The sequence below is a fragment of the Pantherophis guttatus genome, chromosome 4, assembly GCF_059756535.1.
Source record: "Pantherophis guttatus breed Tessera chromosome 4, ASM5975653v1, whole genome shotgun sequence".
NCBI lineage: Eukaryota > Metazoa > Chordata > Lepidosauria > Squamata > Colubridae > Pantherophis > Pantherophis guttatus.
Genome location: NC_142066.1, coordinates 61074138 through 61080137, shown reverse-complemented (window position 1 = coordinate 61080137; position 6000 = coordinate 61074138).

Sequence of the window (6000 nt, the reverse complement as noted above, 5' to 3'; positions counted from 1 at the left end):
TTTGGTGACTGAATTAAAGAAACAAAACATCCCATTTAGGTGGGATGCTCCAGTTGGTATAATATTGAGATATCAAGGAGAAAGATATCAATTAAACACTGTTGAAAAAGCGGAAGAATTTTACTACAAGGTTTTTAAAATGACCCCAACATCTCCACGTATGTCATCAGTGTCAGGAATACAGGAGGGGGATAAAGATAAGCAAAATGAACAAAAGATTGAAACTCAGGCCAAGCAGATGGAGATGGAGGTAATGGAAAAACGACAAGTTATAGAGGGCTTTTTGGATGAGCCGCTTTTGGATTCTCCTTCAGAGGCTATAGCTGGATTACCTATAAATAGAGAGGCAGCTTTGGATCTTGATTTGATGTCTTATCAAGTTAAAGACCAGCATGTAATTCAATCAGCTGACATACAAGTCCTAGAAAGGCAACCAAGGTGGAGACCTAAACCACAACAAGTTAAGAAAAGAAGAAGCAGGTTCTACAAAACTAAAAAATTTTAAACTACAATTTTTTTTTAAGCCAACAGACTAATGCCAGTTATTTAAGAGACGATTAAATAAAATAAGCGGGATTTATAGAAGGCTGATACATGAAAATACAGTTGAGGCAAATTACAGACTTATACTATTTTGAGAAGAATAACAGATCTCTGCAGTGCTGGTGTTTTTAGGATGTGGAAGATGGCCTGTGATTGAGCGGATTGGAACTTTCTATTTTGGACTCTCTGAAAAATGGATTACGTATATGTTGAGCTGTAAGGCAAAAGAACTATGGAATTGGGGCATGCAGTGATTGTCGGAATTAATAATCTAGACAAAAGACATCACAGAAGACACCATATGGAATATAAATATAAAGTCACTCGGGGGGGGTTTATATACAGAAATACTTATTAATGATGGGGGCAGATGGTAATTGAAGATACTGAAAATACTGTTGGAAGCAGGACTTGATGTTACCCTAACATGGTCGATGGAATTAACAATCTAGTTGAAAGACATTACAGAAAATACTATATGGAATACAAATTTAAAGTCATATGAGGGTTTTACTTATATATGGAAATATCTTTTAGTGATATGGGCAGAAGAATATTAAATATATTATGTATGGTAGACCTGTAGGAAAGTGGGTGAAATAAAATTGATATGGTATAAGGTGATAGGTAACGTTACTGATTGCTTAGTTTAGGAAAAGGGATGTTATGTTTAGATATTAATATACTTAAAAGATTTGAATTAAGAGATATATGTATGGGGGTGGAGGAAATAGGTAGATTGTGAGCAGAATAAATGCCAAATTAGGATCTATTATATAGTTTTATAGCCGAATGCTGTTTTGAAATGTATAGTATACGGGGGACATAATAATAATGTTAGAAAGAAATGCTAAGCACATAGGGGGTGGTGTAAAAGGGTGGTAAAGTATTATATAATGTGATATTAATTTGGATTTCATCTTGTAGAAGCCATGGGGGGAGGGGAGAGGGAGGGGGGGTTAGGGAGCCGGGGGGGGGGAAGGGGGAAAAATTGTATTTGAAAAACTTTTTCAATAATAAAAAAAAAAGAACAAACAGCACAAATTATTATTAATGGAAGTTTAACTACAAACTTTAGTATAGAAAAAGGTACAAGACAAGGTTGTCCGTTATCCCTATTGTTGTTTATCTTAACTTTAGAAGTCTTGTTGAATACAATATGGGATTCGAACACTTTGAAGGGAATAGTGATAAGGCAAGATGATTACAGAATAAGGGCATTTGCAGATGATCTGGTTGTTACCCTAACGCAGCCGATGGAATCAACAATTCAGATGAAAGACATTATAGAAGAATATGGTATGGTGTCAGGATTTAGACTGAATCAGAAAAAAACCAAGATGATAGTTAAAAATATGACAGTTGATCAAAAGAAGCAACTGGAAAGGAAGGCAGGCTTTGAAATAGTATCAAAAGTGAGATATCTAGGAGTTCAAGTTACAGATTCAAATATAAAACTGTTTCAAAATAATTATGAGGTGCTGTGGCGAAAGGTACAAAAGGATATGGAAACCTGGAAAAAACTGCAGCTGTCTTTACTTGGAAGAATAGCAGCAGTTAAAATGAATGTTCTACCTAGATTTTTATTTCTGTTTCAAATGATTCCGGTGCTTAAAAGTGATAAATACTTGACTGAATGGCAAAAAGGAGTGAACAAGTTTGTTTGGAATGAGAAAAAGCCAAGAGTTAAACTGAAAATTATGCAAGATGTTCGTGAAAGGGGTGGTCTTAAACTTCCAAACCTGAGATTATATTATGAAGCTGCAGCGTTTACACAAGCAAGTGATTGGTTTGAAAGGACAAAGACTGGAATATTGAATTTGAATTATATGTAAACAAATATAATAAATTTAAAAATTCTTGCCCTTTAAATTGATAACATGGAGAATTGGGAGGATGAATATGAGAAACTAAAGGAGATGTTTCAAAAGATAAGAGAAGTGTTTAAGGGAAATAAAGAAGTGGAGAACTGGTTAGAATGTAAAAAAAAATTAAAGAGAAAATATGAATGGGAAGCAAGGGAAGTAAGAAGACAATATTGAAAAGGAAGTGATTAAAAATAAAGACACAGATGATTACACTGGGATTGACAGTGAAAGTATGAAAATAGATAAGAGGGAATATCTCTCAAAAAAGAAGAGAAGAGAAGGAAATGGGGAAATATTGAGAGGGAAAATTAAAAGAGTAAAAATTAGAGAAAAGGAGGCAGAAAGGGAAATATAAGAAAAAGGAGATGATAAGAGAATGGGAAAAAGGAAGAAAATTATCAAGAAATGGAATTGTGGAGAGATTAAAAGAAAATGGTTAAAAGGGATAGTAGAAAGGAAATTTAAATATCAGTGTGTTGATTTAAGAGAAGGATATTAGTAGTAGAAACTGTATATAAAAAGTAAATTAGAAGGAAAATATAGGTTATTGTAAAAGGGATATAAGTAAGGATGAAAAGAAATGTGGGCAAGAAGCAAAAAAGAAGAAAGATGCTGTTTAATGTAAAATAGAACAGTAGATGTAATATGAAAGACAGAATGGGTTATATGTTTTGTTGTTTGAAGATGTATAGATTGGAGAGAAATAATAGTGGATGATAAAGAAGAGTGTGTTAAAGATGGAGACGAACAAAGGAATTAATTGAAATTAAGATGAAAAACTTGAAATGTAAAATTGAACAAAATTGAAATGTTAGTAAATGATGTAAGTAAGAATGAAATGAAATATAAGTAAGAAGTAAAATAGAAGAAAGATATTGTTAAAGGTAAAATAGATTAAGGATTGGAAGGCCAACCCAGCAAAGGTTTTAAGGTAAAAATAGAATAAGTTGAAATATATTGTTAATAATTAAAAAGAGGAGGACAATTTTGAGAAATATATTTAATAAATGAAGGAAAAGTCAGGGTTGCCTGGACACCATAATGGAAAATGGTAAATTAAAAATGAATAGTAAATTAAAAATGAAGAGAGACAAAAGAAGGAGTAGAGGGATAGAAGGAAGGGAGAAGGAGAGAGAGGAAGGGAAGGAAGGGAAGAGGGGAGGGAGGGGAAATTTAATTTAATTTAATTAACCATATTTCTATGCCGCCCAACTCCCAAGGGATTCTGGATGGCTTACAACAGAAATAATACAAAGAGTGACATAATTTTTTTTTAAAAAAAACATTATAAAAGCATTTTAAAAACATTAAAAACACATGCACACCATCCATGGTCGGATCTCGCAAGATTGAACAGCGAGATCAACGGCCCCAGACCTGTCGGAAAAGCCAGGTCTTCACCGCTTTCTGGAAAGCCAATAGGGTGGGGGTAGTCCGGACCTCAGGAGGTAACTGATTCCAGAGAGCTGGGGCAGCTACAGAGACGCGCCTCCCCTGCGGGCCCACCAGCAGCATTGTTTAGCTGATGGGACCTGGAGGAGACCAACTCTGTTGAGTAAGTAAGAGTAGGAGAGAAGGTTAGATAGGGAGAAAGAGGAGGAGTGGGAGAAAGGAAGGGGAAGTAGGGAAGGAGTAGGAGAGGAGGAAAGAAGAAAGTAGGAAGGATAAAAGGAGGGAGGGAGATGGAAGAGAATGAGATGAAAGATTGCTGTACAATAAAAAAGATGAAATGGAAGAAAGGCAACCCCGAACATTAGGATAAAGAATGAATTATTAAAAAGTAAAAAAGAATAAATATGAGTAAAAATAGAGAAATTAGAATTTGAGGGCGAATGAAGATGTTGTTCATTTAAATAAGCATAGGAATATTAAGATATGATTAAAAACATGGAAAAAGATGATTTTGGCAGAAATTGTAACTAAGTAAAATGTATTTGGATATGATAAGTTGTATAAGATATTGTATGGCCAATTCTCTGTTCATAAAATATGCGGGTGAATGGGGAGGGGGGAGGAAAAAAAATCAATAAAACTTGATTCAAAAAACCCCCATTGCATTGTGGGTGCTGGCATGCGTGCACGCTATCACACGCACACCCACACACTTTTGGCACACAACCAGAAAAAAGGTTCGCCATCACTGGCCTATAAACTAATGCTTAAAGTTCAGGGAACAAACAGGATGAATTTGAAATACTAATATGCGAGAGCAAATATGATATAGTTGCCATTACAGAAACTTAGTGGGATGAAACTCATGACTGGAATGTACTAATAGGAGGATACAAAGTATTCAAAAGTAACAGACCTAACAAAAGAGGAGGTAGAGTTGCATCAGTGATGGGTTGCTACCGGTTCGCCCCAGATCGGGCAAGCCAGTAGCGGCAGTGGGCAGCTACCCCCACCTGTCCGGATGCTTCTGTACATGTGCAGAAGCGTTGCATGCAAGCATGAGCGTGCCCACAAGCAAACCAGTAGTGACAGGTTTGAAAACCTGCTGCTGAATTGCATTATTTGTTAGAAATCACTTCCCCACTACAGAGATGCACACCACAAAGGATGAAAGCCTTCTGGAATGCATATGGATTAACATAAAAGGAAAAAAAATGATATTGCCATAAGTGTATACTATAGGCCACTCAACCAAGCAGAAGAAATAAATGAACTTTTTGCTAATCAGTTAACTAACATATGTAGGAAACACACAACATAATAAGGATCTAATTAAATCTAATTATGTACAGGACTGAACAATTATAATGGCAGATGTCTTAAAACAGAGAAGATTAACACTGTCTTTTGGTTAGGATGAATTGCAGCTATTAAAATTAGGCTGCAATTAAGGCTCATTTTTGTCTTTGACATGATTCCAATCAAAATTGAAAATAAGAATTCAATCCTGACTGAACAAATTCTATTCTACACACTCAGCATATTTCATAAGCCTATATGCTTTGATCCCTATTCCAGATTAGACCACATACACTATCTGCTTTCTGTTGGAAAAATGCATTCAGTTATACATACCTGTATTGATGCATCTACTGAGCTGAAAGATGGTTTGAGGATTTTATTTTGTTTCTGATGTTCTAAAGAAAAATCCAAAGCAATATAAAATGATCTATTGGTTGTTAGCATGAAACCCCCCTTCATCCCAATAATTGTCTTTCTGAATACATAAATAACAGTTTCTTGCATCAAAGCTTTGAATCCTTGCTTTGGGGAGCCAGTTGTGACTCCTAACAGGCTAAATTTCTGTGTTGGCCACTAATTCATCTCCTTCGTGATAGAATAAATAATTACCACTCCAGGACGAAATTGCTGGTTTATTTATGATGATCAGGCCCGGAGATGGTATCCATTCTTCTTCTGTTTCTTGTTCATACCAGACTTCAGCATCATCAAACCATCTACAAGAAAAAACATACATCATTGGAATAAGCAAACATTGAAATCAGGAGTTTTTCTCCACTTTGGACTGCCAGGTCTGTGGTTCATTAGTAGTGGTAGCCTTTTCATCTCTTAAATAACCCAAAATAACCATTGCCCCATATATTGCTCTGAAAACTTTCAGGTATTCTATTATTAA